The sequence below is a fragment of the Rattus norvegicus genome, chromosome 8 (genome assembly GCF_036323735.1).
Source record: "Rattus norvegicus strain BN/NHsdMcwi chromosome 8, GRCr8, whole genome shotgun sequence".
Classification (NCBI taxonomy): domain Eukaryota; kingdom Metazoa; phylum Chordata; class Mammalia; order Rodentia; family Muridae; genus Rattus; species Rattus norvegicus.
The window spans coordinates 96,293,123-96,310,021 of record NC_086026.1 but is presented as its reverse complement, the minus strand read 5'-3'; the positions used below and the strand labels follow the sequence as shown (position 1 = coordinate 96,310,021).

The following is a 16,899-nucleotide window of genomic DNA, read 5'->3' as shown; positions in this document are numbered from 1 at the left end:
CTGGAAATCAGTCTGGAGGATCCTCAGAAAATTGGACATTGAACTGCCTGAGGATCCAGCTATACCTCTCTTGGGCATATACCCAAAAGATGCCTCAACATATAAAAGAGACACGTGCTCCACTATGTTCATCGCAGCCTTATTTATAATAGCCAGAAAATGGAAAGAACCCAGATGCCCTTCAACAGAGGAATGGATACAGAAAATGTGGTACATCTACACAATGGAATATTACTCAGCTATCAAAAACAACGAGTTTATGAAATTCATAGGCAAATGGTTGGAACTGGAAAATATCATCCTGAGTGAGCTAACCCAATCACAGAAAGACATACTTGGTATGCACTCATTGATAAGTGGCTATTAGCCCAAATGCTTGAATTACCCTAGATCCCTAGAACAAACGAAACTCAAGACGGATGATCAAAATGTGAATGCTTCACTCCTTCTTTAAATGAGGAAAAAGAATACCCTTGGCAGGGAAGGGAGAGGCAAAGATTAAAACAGAGACTTAAGGAACACCCATTCAGAGCCTGCCCCACATGTGGCCCATACATATACAGCCACCCAATTAGACAAGATGGATGAAGCAAAGAAGTGCAGACTGACAGGAGCCGGATGTAGATCGCTCCTGAGAGACACAGCCAGAATACAGCAAATACAGAGGCGAATGCCAGCAGCAAACCACTGAACTGAGAATAGGTCCTCTATTGAAGGAATCAGAGAATGAACTGGAAGAGCTTGAAGGGGCTCGAGACCCCAAAAGTACAACAATGCCAAGCAACCAGAGCTTCCAGGGACTAAGCCACTACCTAAAGACTATACATGGACTGACCCTGGACTCTGACCCCATAGGTAGCAATGAATATCCTAGTAAGAGCACCAGTGGAAGGGGAAGCCCTGGGTCCTGCTAAGACTGAACCCCCAGTGAACTAGTCTATGGGGGGAGGGCGGCAATGGGGGGAGGGTTGGGAGGGGAACACCCATAAGGAAGGGGAGGGGGGAGGGGGATGTTTGCCCGGAAACCGGGAAAGGGAATAACACTTGAAATGTATATAAGAAATACTCAAGTTAATAAAAAAAAAAAAAAAGACATGAAATAGAGAAGACATGCCAAAAGTACACTGTGAGATACAGGAGGGAAATGAGAGGTGTATATGATCATATTTATTATATATATATGTATGAATATCTTAAAAATAAAATTATAATAAAAATTAAAAAAAATGCGAATGCTTCACTACTTCTTTCAAAGGGGAACAAGAATACCCTTGGCAGAGAATAGGGAGGGAAAGATTAAAAGAGAGGCAGAAGGAACACCCATTCAGAGCCTGCCCCACATGTGGCCCATACATATACAGCCACCCAATTAGACAAGATGGATGAAGTAAAGAAGTGCAGACCAACAGGAACCGGATGTAGAGACACAGCCAGAATATAGCAAATACATAGGCGAATGCCAGCAGCAAACCACTGAAGTGAGAACAGGACCCCCCGTTGAAGGAATCAGAGAAAGGACTGGAAGAGCTTGAAGGGGCTCAAGACCCCATATGAACAACAATGTCAAGCAACCAGAGCTTCCAGGGACTAAGCCACTACCTAAAGACTATACATGGACTGACCCTGGACTGTGACCTCATGGGTAGCAATGCATAGTCTAGTAAGAGCACCAGTGGATGGGGAAGCCCTTGGTCCTGCCAAGACTGAACCCCCAGTGAACGGGATTGTTGAGGAGAGGGCGGTAATGGGGGGAGGAAGGGGAGGGGAATACCTGTAGAGAAGGGGAGGGGGAGAGGTTGGGGGATGTTGGCCTGGAAACCGGGAAAGGGAATAACAATCGAAATGTAAATAAGAAATACTCAATTAATAAAGAAAAAAATTATTATAGTTCTAAACATCTGTGCACCAGATCCAAGGGCATAAAAAAAAAAGAAAAAAGCATCTATGCAGCTCTGAGTGTAAAGTCAAAATTCATTACCTTCTAGAGGGATTTCTACAAGCCCTCTCTGGCTGGCAACCAGTTTCTCTGTTCTCTCTCACATAGCAAAAGTTTATGAAAGGTTTCTTTTTCTTTTTTTTTTTTTTTTTTTCGGAGCTGGGGACTGAACCCAGGGCCTTGCGCTTCCTAGGCAAGCGCTCTACCACTGAGCTAAATCCCCAGCCCCAGAAAGGTTTCTCACATTCAATATTTTCCTCTATTTACAGTTTAGACAGCTCAAAAGTGTCTTATGGCACAGTGCTTCCAGGAGACAGCCCACACAAATGCCAGCAAGTCAACAACCACCTTTCTAGCCATTCATCTTACTCTAAGTAATAATTCACCTTAGTCTTTGTTTTTGGCTTCCTGGTCTCTGCTCAGGGTGTGTTTGTATGTATTGTCACTTATTTCTGTCATTGGTTATGCCTACTATGCTCAGGGGCAGGCCATGTCTAGAAGTGGTTAGCTAACAACACCATACCCCACCCCTTTTTGTGTTTTCCTTTTTGTTTGGTTTTTGAGAGAGACAGAGACAAAGAGGGCAAGCTAGAACTTGAGGGAGGGAGAGTGCTAGGAAGCACAAGAGAGTGCATAATGACCATGAAGTTAGGTGGTGGGTAGACTCTGGGAAGAGTTGGGAAAGGATATGATCAAAATATATTGTATAAAATAATTTTAATAGAAAAATAAACAATCATATTTTTCAGACTTACCATTTGCTAGTATTGAAATGTTTTATTTCTTTGTATATACACTGTTTATGTATGAAGAAATGACATTTTTAGATGACAAGGAAAGACAGCCTGAATATTAAAATAATGCATTGATAAAATTTAAATTATCTACATGGACCAAATACAGTTATGTCTGTACACGTCAATGATTGGATGAAATATTATACAGGAATGTATTAGCATATCAGTAAGTTTAGAGGTGAAAATGAAATCCAAATTGAGTATATCTTATGTCTACATATTAGTCCACTCAAGGGAATGGGAGAATATGTGGAGAAAAGTTTCACACAAGCTCTGGGAAGCAAGCAGAACTGTTAACAGCACCACTGTCCCCCACCTCACAGCTACCTGGTGTATTTTGGTGATAAGGAGGATTTGCTTTTGGAACAGTTTTAGCAATGTTCACAAATGTGCCTATCTTTCAGAGTGAACTTCTATCCACAGATCCTGAATGTTTTATTTAAATTACAGCAGATTCCTGTGCTGTCATTATACTCCAAGAGCCAATTACTTTTACAAGTAAAAAGCAGAGCACATTACTCCCTCAGGAAGTTCAGAAAGGTAAGTCTGATAATCCACTTGAATCTTCGTAGTTTTCTTAGCATGTAAGAAATGCCCCACTAGAATTCTGACATTTAATTCCTGGGAAGTGACACAGGTTCAGAGTCTCAGTTACAAGTCTTTTTAGTACTGGGACCCACACATTCAATCCTATCATTTGCACTTCTCTTCCTGAAGGCAAAATATCAGCTACACCCACTGGTCAAGACTTTCTCCCTACCCTGATGTCTTTTCTAGCTCTGACCCTGCTTCTCTTTGTCACCTGAGCCTTACTATTAGATGATACTTAACACTATGCCTCTGACTGGCACCTTACTTGAATGGATCCTGACTTGGCTCATTCTTTATTTGATGACATGGTTTAAATCACACTAGAGTACTTTGAATGTACATATGCTTTGTTCTCTAACAGCTTGTCATCTTTTAAAGCTGTAAAGCAACCTAAATTTTACTGTCTCATTAACTGAGTGTCTATTTTTCTTTTTTTTATTGGATATTTTATTTATATTTCAAATGTTATCTCCTTTCCTGGTATCCCCTCTGGACACCCTCTAGTCCATACCCCCCTGCGTCTATGAGGGTGCCCCCCATTCACCCATTCACTCCTTCCTTACCCTGGCATACCCCTACACTGGGGCATCATTGAGCCTTCACAGGACCAAGGGCCTCTCCTCCCATTGACACTTAACAAGGCCATCCTCTGCTACATATGTGCCGGGAGCCAAGGGTCCCTCCATGTGTACTCTTTGGTTGGTGGTTTAGTCCCTGGAATCTCTGGGTGGGGGGTGGGGGGGTCTGCTTGGTTGATATTGTTGCTCTTCCTATGAGGTTGCAAACACCTTTGGCTCCTTCATTCCTTTCTCTTACTCCTCCATTGGGGACCCTGTTCTTAGTCCAATGGTTGGCTGCAAGCATCTGCCTCTGTATTTGTCAGGCTCTGGCAGAGCCTCTCAGAGACAGCTGTATCAGTAATTATAAGTAAACGAAGTTGTAGAATCTTCTCTGACTTTCATCTTGCAAGCCTAAAACTCCCTATATCCACTAACAGTCTCCATTTCCTCTCCCTGCCCTGTTCCTGGCACCCACCATTCGGTTTCTGTTTATGCAAATTTGACTACTACAGCTACTTCCCATAAGCAAAACCACACGACGCTTGTCTTTTCTGACATTTCTTTCAGTCTCTACCTATGGAATTTTTTATGTGTGTGGTTTGCATTTGTGTTTGTGTTTGTACAGGATCGTGTGTGTGTGTGTGTGTGTGTGTGTGTGTGTGTGTGTGTGTGTGTTAGTTATTATCTCAACCACAAGCTCACCTATGTGCACTAATCTAGCTGGCCAGGTTGTTCTGAAGGAATCCCTCTCTGCCTCCCAAGCAGCCTTACAGGCAGTCCACCAGGCTCACCCAGCATTTAGTGGGTTCTGGAGAACCAAACTGCAGTTCTTATGCTTGTGTGGCAAGTGCTTTATTTCCCCACTCCAGTGTTCAATGCTTTGGGGAACTAACATTCTATTTTTCATTTTATGTTCCTGTCCACTGCACACAGGGTTCTAATTCTTCTACAGATACACTAGCACTATTTTCTGTGTAGGGTTTGCTTTGGAATGAGCCGCCCTAAGGGCTGAGAGTAGTATTTCTGCAGCTTTCATTCACACTGTGACACTGGCTTCTTTGCATGTGTGTTGGACATTGAGAGCTTTGGAGAAATATCTTCTCACGGGCTTGTGCCACCTTTTAATCAGACGTGTGTAGCTGAATTTATGTACGCTAGACTCGTCTTTTCTCCTGCTCCATGGGCTGCTTTCTCACTGTGTACTGTCTGTGCTTCTGATGTGTTGTCGGAGACGCATTGCTTTTCTCTATGCCTTTTTCCTAGGATGAATTTTTGTCTGATATCTTATGCTTAGGTCTTTAATTACTTTTGGAGGATGTGAAGATCAAATTTCATTTTTCTGCAAGGTGTTGATATAGTTTGTTCCATTTTATTCCATGGTCCCTATGTCTTTATCCTAGCACCACACTGTTTTGAGTACTGTTGCCCTTTCATCTTTTTTAAAGCCAGCTTTGAATTTCTTGTCTCAAACATTAAATCCCAACCGTAATACCTGGTTAGCCCCTAGTCATCCTTCAAGGTCTCAGATCTTGTATAGAACCAGCAGTCTTCCTGACCTTCCAGCCTGCTCTCATTCATTTCTGTCCTCGGCTTCACTGTATATTGTTCCTGTCTTAGAGATCACCTTGTTTCCCTGTAATTGACTTGGGACTCCCAGGGTCACAATCCCAATGACAGAGGAGCCTCGTCTACAAATTTAGCTTTCACATTCGCTTCTAGCGAGTGCTTCACCACAGTTCATAATCAATAAACATCATCAACACTGGACCACAGTGTTTTTACCATGCTCAGCTGGTATAAAGAATAAACTAACTCTTTGTACTGATTTAGAAAATGCTTCCAAGATATATATATATATATATATATATATATATACATATATATATATATATATATATATATATCTCAAGATGGAGGAGTACTTACAAAGTTGTAACTTACGCAAGAAAGGCAGGTATATATTAATTTGTATGTATGATACTTCTTAAAACTAACAGAGAAATAAAGCTATCTTCTATAGACAGATAGACATCAGGCAAATGAATGACGGGAAGGATGGGAAAGAGTTTTTGCTGTATAGTTTTAAAATTACATCAAGTGTTTCCTATTTATGACAATGTTTTAAAAACTTGAAAAAAGAATGACTAGGTAATGTCCCTAAAGAATATCAATTAGAGGCTCAAGATACAGCTCAATGCCTAGCATATGCAAGGTTCTGTTTTGTTCGCTGTGTGTTTTCCTAAGAGAAAGGCAGATGGGGATGTTGAATATGAGGGAAGTAACAAAAATTAAAACGACTAAGATTTGTACCTTAAATGCTACTTGTGAACTTAGTTACACCTCAGCCCAGGGCTAGAAAATATGGCAGCTCCTACCTTGATGTTTCTTGGATCACTCATTCTGGGGTATACTGTCTTTGTCAAAAGGATTAATCAGGCAACCCTGTATTAAAGGGTGGCAGCAGCAGGAAAGTTGAGAACTACTGCTGAAGACTCAGTTAGGGAGGTGCTTTGCCTAACAGCAAGAAAACAAAAACAAAAACAAAAACAACCAAACAAAACCCTTGTTAGTCCTGTGAGTAAACTACCTTAGAAGTAGATTCACCAACCTAAATTAAACCGGATGTTTGCAGCTCTGACCAACTGGCAGCTGCAATACCACAAGGGGTGGAGGTGGGGCAGTACTTCATAGCCAAGGCCCTCTATCATTTTTGAAAAAAAATCAAAGAATCAATCAAACAAACAAAAAATGAAAACAAAACAAAAAAAACCCTACTGAATTGTGACATATAGTATTTTAAGTCAGTACAACTTGAGATGACTTAGATAATGGTTAAATTTCACGGTGAGCTGGCAGCATTTGGAATCACATACAAGACGTACTTCAAGCCTTGCCTGTGTGAGAACTTACCAAAGGCTCCTCTGAGGGAAGAGCCAGCACACCAGTGACATCCTTCCTGGAGTGAGGTCCTAGACTGACTAAAAAGCAAAGGCTGAGGAAAGCAGCCGAACACGGTATTCATCTCTCTGCTTCCTTTCTGTAGACACAATGTGACCAGCTGCCTCACTCAGGATGGACTGTACCCTTAAGCTATAAGCCAACAGGACCCCTTCCTCCCTTAACTTCCTTCTCATCAGGTATTTGGTCACAGCAGTAAGAAAAGTAACCAATTCGACTTGGCATGCAGCAATACCTAGCTAGAAGAATTTATTCACAATTAACATTTTTTCTTTTTTTGGGCCTGCTGAACGTAGGCCCAGTCCCAGTCCCACGACTGCAAGCCTTGCCTAGCTGCTATAAAAGATGACCATTCAGACTCTATATCCTCCAGTACTAGGAGTCCTCACTAGGGGAAGTTCTAAATACACTTTGCTTTTCAAAGAAGATACATGTTTGGTGTTCCTGGCTTTGCTGCATGCTGTAGGCATGGTAATAGTATGACACAGCAGATGACTGTAAAACATCTTGTTTCCTAGTAAGTGCCCTACAACAGAGATCGACAGATCTACTATGAATCCCCAGAATATCAGTCACTTCTAAGGTTCAGTACTCAATTCATAAAAATAAATGCATGATCAATGAAATTAAAAAGGGGGGTATACAAGACGCAGTCACAGATCACAGGAAGCTCAAGAAGAAGGATGACCAAATGCAGATGCTCCCACTCCTTCTTAAAAGGGGGAAAAAATATCCATAGGAGGGGATATGGAAGCAAAGTTTAGAGCAGCGACTCAAGTAACGGCCATTCAGAGCCTGCCTTACATGTGGCCCATATACATATATACATACAACCACCAAAACTAGATACGATTGATGAAGCTAGAAAATGCATGCTGAAAGGGACCGGATATAGATCTCTCCTGAGAGACACATCCAGAGCATGTCCAATACAGAAGTCAATGCTAGTATCAGTTACTGAACTGAGAACAGGACCCCCTTGGGGGGTATTAGAGGAAGTATTGAAAGAGTTGAAGGAGCTTGCAACCTGATAAAAACAACAATGCCAACCAACCAGAGCTTCCAGGGACTAAACCACTACTGAAAGACTATACATGGACTGACCCAGGGCTCCAACTGCATATGTAGCAGAGAATAGCCTTGTTGGGGCATCAGGGGAAGGGGAAGCCCTTGGTCCTGCCAAGGTTGGACCTCCAGTACAGGAGAATATGGGAGGGGCAGTAAGGGAGATGTATGGGGGTGGATACCCATATGGGAGAGTGGGATAGAGGATTATGGACAGGAAACTGGGAAGAGGAACAACATTTGAAGTGTAAGTAAAGAAATACAGGGGTTGGGGATTTAGTTCAGTGGTAGAGTGCTTGCCTAGCAAGCGCAAGGCCCTGGGTTCGGTCCCCAGCTCTGAAAAAAAAAAAAAAAAAAAAAAAAAGAACTATAGCTAATAAAAAATTAAAAGAAAGGGAGGCATAGATTCTGTATTCTAAAAGACATAGTATAGTGGTTATCAGATCACATTAAATTAACTGCATCGGGGCTGGAGAGATGGCTTAGCGGTTAAGAGCACTGACTGCTCTTCCAGAGGTCGTGAGTTCAAATCCCAGCAACCACATGGTGGCTCACAACCATCTGTAATGAGATCTGATGCCCTCTTCTGGTATGTCTGAAGACAGTGACAGTGTATTTGTCATATATAAAATGAATAAATAAAATCTTTAAAAAAATTAACTGCATCAAGTGATAGAATCAGGTAGGCCTGGAGAAGGCACTTTGAGGCCGTAAGTAATTATGATGCTAGAACCCCATTCAGGCTCAACGCTGAGTTTCCAATCGATGATGCCCTTGTTCACAGTAAGAAAGTCACTGAAATATGATTGCCAAAATGACAGAGTAGCTGTAAAGCAAGTACTATACTTCGTTATTTTCTTAAGAAAATACTCTTCAGGAAAAAATATAAAAAGTTCCACATGGTAAGATATCTGTTAGAGTATTTGGAAAAGTCACTGTGCCAGTTCTGTCTTTTAAAAAAAATGGATAATTAGTCATCTGGGATGGTATTTGTGGCGTACAAAATATTCTAGAAAATTTATCTGAAGTTTTATAAAAGTAGCATATTGAAAAGATTTTAAGCAGCTGACATTTTTCTTTTTCAACATTATAGATCAAAACCAAAAGTAACTGAAAATGAGGAAACACACTTTCTTGATTCAAAGCACTAAGACTGCTGTTCATTTCTAGTCACTGTGATTGTCAGCTGTCATTCAATGACAGCTCATCTGTGGCACCTATACCACTGTTTTATGTTTTAGGAGACGAACAATGAAGAGACCACTTCTTAGGGGTCCAGTCTTTCTAAGGACACAGATTAAGCAGCCGGTTTCTAAATCCAGTATGAGGCTGCAGCCCCAGCCTCAAACTAACAGCAGTCGAAGATCCAGTGGAATAGCAAATCACTGCGAGTGCAGACAGCTCCTCTCATGAGGGTTTTTGTTTTTTGTTTGTTTTGAAAATAGGAGCCCCAATCTAACTAAACGGTAGGCTTTTTGCCTCTGAACACAAAACAACAGCCAACTTCTGGCTCAAAATGTAGATACATGTCTATAAATTCTCATAGCCACCTGAGACAGAAAAATGTCCAAGCAAAAGAACATAGAATCCATTTTCATGCCAGTTCCTATGAATGAATGTCCTTCCAAAAGACAGGGCATTTCTCATTATACCAGGGGGAAGGGGGTAGAAATGACAGAAGCACTTCTCATTACAACAGAGGAAAATGGAATTTGCAGAAATGAAGAATTGGCCATATGACCTTGAAGTGGTAAGAGAGGAGCTGAGGAGGAACGAGTTGTTCTTTAAGCCCATCACCTTTCTACTCTCTCAGACTCCTTCCCTCAGGAAGTTCAGCCTAAAAGTGCATATAAAGAGTTATTTTTAAAAAGTGTATATTTTATTCCTCTAGATAGATCACTTGCTTAACAGTCAGCTCTTGCTTCTAGGATTTTGGTTTTCTTCCTTTTAGAAGGTTTAAAGATGACTTATCCTACTAAAAATGCAGTTCTAGCTTTTTATTCTAAATGTGATATTAGTTCTGACTAGTTAAGACAGTTCTGAAAATATAGGCTGGTTCAGTAATGATCAATTAAGTTTTCTTCTTTGTATTGTATTTGCGAGCTTTTAGGTCTTTAGTTGTTGTCTATCAGTTTTTTGCTTGTTTGGGTTTTTGTTTTGTTTTGTTTTTTCTATGTTTTTCTAAGGGTTCTTTTTGTTACAGCCCTAGCTGTCCTGGAACTCATTTTGTAGACCAGGCTGGCTTCCAACTCACAGATCTGCCTGCCTCTGCCTCCCAAGTACTGGGATTAAAGGTGTTCATCACCATGGCCCAATTTTTGAGTTGTATTTTAAAAGGATGCTCTAACATTTTGAAATTTTAATAAAGCCATTCCCCAAGTTCCCTACAGATACGACTTCAAAAGAAGTTCAAATTTTTGATTAACTAAATACTTAATGGAACTTTGGACCACCAACCACCAGACAGATGACTTCATGAACTCTTTTTGGACTAGGGAGGGTAACAGTGCATTAGGGTGAGGAAGGTATCTCTGTTCATTCATTCTCTTCCAATCCCTCCAACTACACCAAGAAGAAAGTCTTACCCAGGATGGCACTGAGAATGACACTGGAATTCTAGCTATTCTCAGGCTTATTCAGGGAGCATGCATTTCTAGCTAGAAGCTCTCAGCAGGACTGTTTTATTTTTTTTTTTTACCCATGTCTGCTTTCTGTTTATAACAAGAGTCATCAACTGTTAACTAAAGTGTATCTGAAGTCTTTTTGGAAAAATAATCACACTAATACACAAATGTTTTATACAGGAAACTATTTTGTATATATGGTGAATGGGAAACATTTTTTAATGCTGCATTAAATCATTATTTGATCAAGACATTTGTGATGTACATGTATTCATCTACTTAGCCATCAGAGGGACAAAAGATTTTGACAAAGCAGAAGAGGAGATTACTGAAAATGAAGTGGTACTCAGGTAGGACTTAAAAGACAGAATTCAGACAAGCATAAAGGAAGAGCTACGCAGGTTATAGATTTGTTAAATCTATAGCATCATTACTAATGTATTATTAAATAGAAGTATATTACTGCATGAAAATTTTTTTTAAGAAATTTGATAGTATCTTTGATTTGTAAATGTAAAGTCGCTGACATAGAAGGCTTACTTGGCTTATAAAGATGTAAATAACACCAAGGAAAAAGAGAAATCAGTTTAGAAACGTGATTCAAAACGGTATTTTCCTACAATAAACTGCCAAATAAAAACTTTGAGCTACTAAAAACATTAGCTTTACATATTTACTACAGAGTTTTATTTTAGAGGTCAAATTCACCTTATTTAAAGCTTATCTATTGGAATTAAATATTCTAAGCAGGGTATGGTGGTATGCAGTGCCCAGGAATATAGGCAATCAGATCTCTGAGTTCAAGGCCATCCTGTATTATAGAGTGAGTTCCAGGACAGCCAGGACTACACAGAGAAACCCAGTCTTAAAAAACAAGTAAATTAAATAATCTATACTAAACTCCCTCGAACTAAGGTGTACATTAATAGCACTTATCCAAAGTGATAAAGGAGACAGGATATCTTTGAGGCTGAATATTAGCGACACCTTCCGAAAGGCTTGGTCCCCAGCTACTGCTGCCATTTGCAGGGAGTGAGGAGGAGTGGGTGTGTTTGGGAACTTCAAGAGGTGAAGCAAAGAGGAAGTAGGTTGGGCTTGAGGAGGAGTATGGCAGGGATGGGCTGAATTTTGCCAAATCCCCCTCTTTCTTGGCCACCATGAGGTTAATAGCTTCTGTCATGCCATTTTACCTGACCAGAGGCCGAGAAGCAACAGAGCAAAGGACAGGGACAGCCACTGCGATCTAAGTCTTTTCTCCCTGATTGTCAGTTACTTCCTGAAGGTGACAAAATGCCCAGGGATACTTTAGCCAAGGGATTTAAATTTCAACATTTAGATACTGTTCCAAACAGTCAAGAAATAGTACTATCAGACTTTTTTGACCTTTAGTTCTCAATTATCTGAGATTTTAAAATCATTAAGCACTGAATACATTTTATATAGCTTTCATATTTCATTGTTTTGAGATGCCTAACTAGGGGGAGAAGTCAGTGTAGTGAAAGTAAGACCATTATCAACAAGTCTTTACTTGTTGGAACTTTAAAGGGCCATTCTACATTCAATAATAATCACAAAAATCAAGCCAAAATATGAACTGAAGCAAAGCATCAAGAGACTGGAAAAAAAGGTATCCTTCTATACATGAAAGCATTAGGACCAAAAGTGATGCATGTATCCTCAGTATTAACCTTTCCTTACTAAGGATACTTAATTTCTTTTGTTATACCAGTGAGGTCTCACTAGATCTTCATGTTCAAGATTCACCTTAGATAGCAACAAGGGGGCCAATACGTGGCATTTTCCACTCGGAAGCAGATATACCTCTGTCACAGTGATTCTGAAATTAGTATCATGTGTTATTCTAGGAGATTGTAACAGTACTGGGAATGAAACCTGGGGCCTCGTGCATGCTTGGTAAGCATTCTACCATAAGCCTGCATCAGAAAATGGGCACGCTGGTTAACTAAATCTGGGAAATGCTATTTGAACCTTCCTTTGGAAATTATATGCATGCAAGCATAGCATAAAGTCTTTGAGGAGCTGCCTTCATAAGCAAACCAAAGTTAAACTTGGGGGATGGAGGTGTGGCTGGGTGGTAGAGTGTTTGCCTTGTACTAGAAATACCCCAGTACTGAAAAGGAAAGCTAAACCTGGTTAAATCTAGTGTGTTGCCACAGACCTGGAACACTGTTTAGGGGAAGTAAACTATTGCTTTAATAAGTCTTGAGGGGAAATAGCAATTTGGAGAGCCCTGATCTCTTCAAATTTCCTGAGGCTGTATATGTGCAAGGCCTTAGGCTTCATTCAGTCCCAGCACCCCAAGAAAAAAGTTTACAATGGGTTGGGAGCACAGGCTTGTGGTTGAATCTTACTGAGCATGCACCAGGCCCCGGTTTCCCACTGAAGTACCACTGAAACGAAACAACAAAACCAGACACTAGAACACACACAGTAGCTGAGGACTAGAGAGATCACACCCAGTTAGCAGCAGAGCCAGAACTTTGAACTTAGCTCTCAATCCCCAGGCTATAGTTGTTTCTTCTATCGAAATTACAAAGTAGAGCTCTTCACAACAGAGGGTAAAGCAATTAATTTAAGCTTAACATTTGGGTCACAGTGCCAAATTTTCGGTCTGTGTTTCCTTCAGCGTTTTTAATTCTTTATTAAAAATTGGGTCCTCTCCCTGACCTGTGGCTATTAGAGTGTTTCTGGCCTTCTCCAGTGATGGTTCTTGAGCCTTTCTGGGAGAGTATGATAGTATGATAGCAATGTCATTTTTTGGAATGAACTCTCCATGGTCATTTATTTTCTACCCTTTGGCTGGTTGTGAGGCTCCAGGCCTACCATGAGGGATGAGCATCGCACTAAGCTGTGACAATACAGAAAAGGGATTTAGAAGAGTTTGCAGCCCTGATTATACTCAGTGGGTAATAAGCAAAAAGAAGATACGAAGTTGCCCCGGACCAGGGGCAGGTGGGAGAAATTGAAATGGAGAATGGGATGATGTCAAGAAAAATTCATTAGACGCATGTGTGAAATTCTCAAAGAATACATAATAAAGTAAAATGTAAAACAACAAAAAAAAATTTTGGGTCCTCCAAGGAGGCACACCTGGAGATTCCTTTTAGCAGTTCCGAGGAAATGACAAAGTTTAACACAAGGAGTTTAGACTACCTGGGCTATAATTTACCTAGAATTTCTGTCAGCTCAATGAATCAAGGGGTTGATGATCAGGTGAGTTAGCACAGAGCGACGGCCTATGATACTAACAAAAGGTCATACTAACGCGAACAAATACAACTAACCTCAAAATGACAAGACCTTAACACCTACATATGGGGCTATCACCACCCGAATTTAAAGTTTTGACTCCACAGCTCGGAGTTACTAAGTGAGGGAGATTCCTGTATTTTTCTGATTAAATAAAAAATGTGTTTTGACTACAATCTCTAAATCTGACTTGGCTTCAACTCCACAGAACTTCAAGATAACGTTAAGAATTAACAAAACGCAATTTGCTTAGTGAGGAGAAAGTATAGTTGCGTGCTATTCCCTCCTCAACAGGATGAGGAGGAGGGAACCAGGTAAGTAGGGTTTTGGTGCAACTTTCAAAGCCCTGGAAATCAAAGGTGAGGACTGTTAACAACTTCCGTGTGCTAGCTCAACTTCCTCTTGGTGAACTTGGCTCTGCTTCCTAACCTTCTGCACCTGCACATCAGCGGGCCTCCGCGTCGCCTCAATCCTAAAAGGGACCCACCGGGCTGGCGAGGCAACGGGGTGCCAGGAAGCCTCCAACAAAGGCGCCGGGCACCCGCGCCCAGGTGACACCCCCCCTTAGCCCCGCGCCGGCTCTGCCCACCGAAGGCCGCGGACGGACAGGGCCCGGGTCCCACCGCCCGCCCGGGTCAGGGCCCCGTTTCCATCCCTGAGGAAGGCTCAGGTGGGGGCCGGGCGGTGACACCCCGACGCTACCACCGCAGGCCAGCCCGGGAGACGCCAGCCCGAACCGTGCCGCGTCTCGCGGCGCGACCGCGCCGGGGGCGGGGACGCTGTTACCTGCCACGGGCTCTGCCGCTCCCCGCTGGCACCGCTCTCTTGGCAACCGCGGCAGCCGCTCGCAGGCCGCCAGCCGAGGGCCTAGTGACAGCTACCAGCGTGCACCGCGCGCGCCCACGCCGGCGTCGACGTCGGCGGCCTCGGTCCCCGCCCCCGTCCGCTGCTCCGCGGCCACGGCTAGCCGGCGACACAGCGCCCTCCCGCGGGCGATCGCGGAGACGGCGGCGAGAATGTATGAGCAGGTGTTTGCAATAGCCAGAAGAACCTTCCTTTTGATGGAGTGGGGGATTGAAGACAGTTTTGAAGTATTAAGTACGATCCAGAGGACTCACCAACACTTTCTGCGAGTACGTTCAGGCTCAGAGTCTGTGTGGAACTGAGAGACAGTTTAGCACTTTTTTTTGTATCCAGTCTTCTTTCAAACGTACAGTTATTCCAAAGAGTTTTGTCTGGACCATCGTATCAGAAAGGTTTTACAACCTTTTTGTTGTTGTTGTTGTTGTTGTTGTTTGTTTGTTTTTGCTTTTCGTATGTTTGTTTTTTTTTCGTATACAAGTTTTAAACCGCTCATGAGGAGCATGCTATTCTGAGGACGCTGTGTATTTCGCTATGTGTGGATATTTAAGTATTGCCAAAATTTAAGTAACATTTTTTAGTTAAAAGTAGATGGCAATTGTCCTTCTGATAAATGACTTGACACCAAAGAGTAGTTACCCTTTTCAAAGATCATTTACTTATATTTTATGAGGGAGTGCATACAGGTATGTATGTGCATGCATGGAACCCAGAAGAAGGGATCAGATACCCTGATGTTGCAAGCGGTTTTAAGTGCTGGAAGCCTAACTTCCCACCCTCTGAAAGAGCAGCCAAGTGCTCTTAACCACAAAGCCAACTCTCCACCCCCAAGCTTTGGTTTTTTTTAAAGCTATTATTCCCTCCTAGCATCCCAAATTGTTAGAATGAAACAGGAATTTATGCAGCAACGTGATAAACTTTAAAAAAAAAAAACTTCAAAGGCTAATATTAGAAAAACAGATAAGTTTCAATATACTTAAGACTGTTTTTGTTTTGAGCCAGGGTCTTGCCACATAGCCTGAAATGGCACTTAATATAAAGCCAAAACTGACCTTGAACTTACAGCAATCCTGCCTCAGCCTCCTAAATGCTGGAATTACAGATATACACCATCATCCTTGGCTTAAACCTATTTAGAAATGCTTCCAGTTTATTTGGTGTAATTATGACTATGAAATGGAACATCGATAAACAGGGTTTCTGTCTTGGCTAGTTTTATGTTAACCTGACACAAGATAGAGTCTTCTGAAAGGGGGGAACCTCCATTGAGAAAATGCTTCCATAAGATCCAACTGTAACTCGTTTTCTTAAATAGTGATTGATCCGGGAGTGGTTAATGGGTGGTGCTTTCGCTGGGTTGGTGATCCTAGGTTCTATAAGAAAGCAGGCTCAGTAAACAGCACCCTTCCATAGCTTCTGTATCAGCTCCTACCTCCAGGTTTCTGCCCTGTTTTGCTTCCTGTTCCGACATCCTTCAATGATATACAGTCATGTGGAAGTGTAAGCTGAATAAACCCTTTCCTCCCCAAGTTTCTTTGGTAACGTTGCTTCACCACAGCAAAAGAAATCTTAGAACTAAGACAATTTCCCTTATACAATCTATCATTTTAAATGACAGCTTTTCATTTTAAAAGATGTCCTACTGAAATTCTATGACCTGATATATTTGTTTAGACCGCACCAGCTCTTTCACCTTATCAAACTTTCAAAACGTATCTTGTAGGAGCAAATAAGTTATGACTTCTTTCACTTCTGCAGTATAGTGGGGATGTATAAAAAAAGAAATTACTTTTTTTTTCTTTTTGCTTATTAAAAGTGAATATGAATGATTAGTCAAGATATTAAGAGTCCACCACTCTCTTTTTATGGCTTCTAGAGACCTCATACATGTTTTTGCAACAGTTGCAGTCTTAGAACTACCATATCTAAAGCGAAATGTAGTGGCCAATCTTTGACATTTCTGACACATTAGACAGAAGCTAATAAAAGTACCATCTGTACAGCCTCTGCTCCGTTATCTACCTCACCCTACCCAAGCAAACCAGAGGAGAGTTTCCTTCTGCCCCAAATCTGAGCTTTCTGCTCATTTTAGGGAGAATAATGCTCATAGTCAAGTCCCTCCATCATCTTCTAGTGGAGGCCAGCTCTGCTCTCTGGGTCCCACCTGTCCTACTAGAGCGCGACTGGGGGGGCGGGGGGGGGCGGGGAGATCGGTGCCTTGGCAGTGCGTACTCTGC

The 16,899-nt window shown here is 41.7% G+C and overlaps 1 protein-coding gene across 9 annotated transcripts in view; it reads right to left on the bottom strand.

The window, feature by feature from the left end:
- The window catches only part of Dop1a (DOP1 leucine zipper like protein A), a 102,650-nt gene extending 87,930 nt beyond the window's left edge, over positions 1-14,720 (bottom strand). For 3 of the 9 annotated variants that reach the window (XM_017596105.3, XM_017596108.3, XM_017596107.3), the window contains exon 1: positions 14,588-14,714. The gene's annotated coding sequence lies outside the window, so the exon portion shown is untranslated. Of the gene's footprint in view, positions 1-14,587 lie in introns of all 9 variants that reach the window. The other 6 variants (XM_039082549.2, XM_006243503.5, XR_005488357.2 and 3 more) reach the window with 5 other exon arrangements.
- Positions 14,721-16,899: the final 2,179 nt, after the last annotated feature.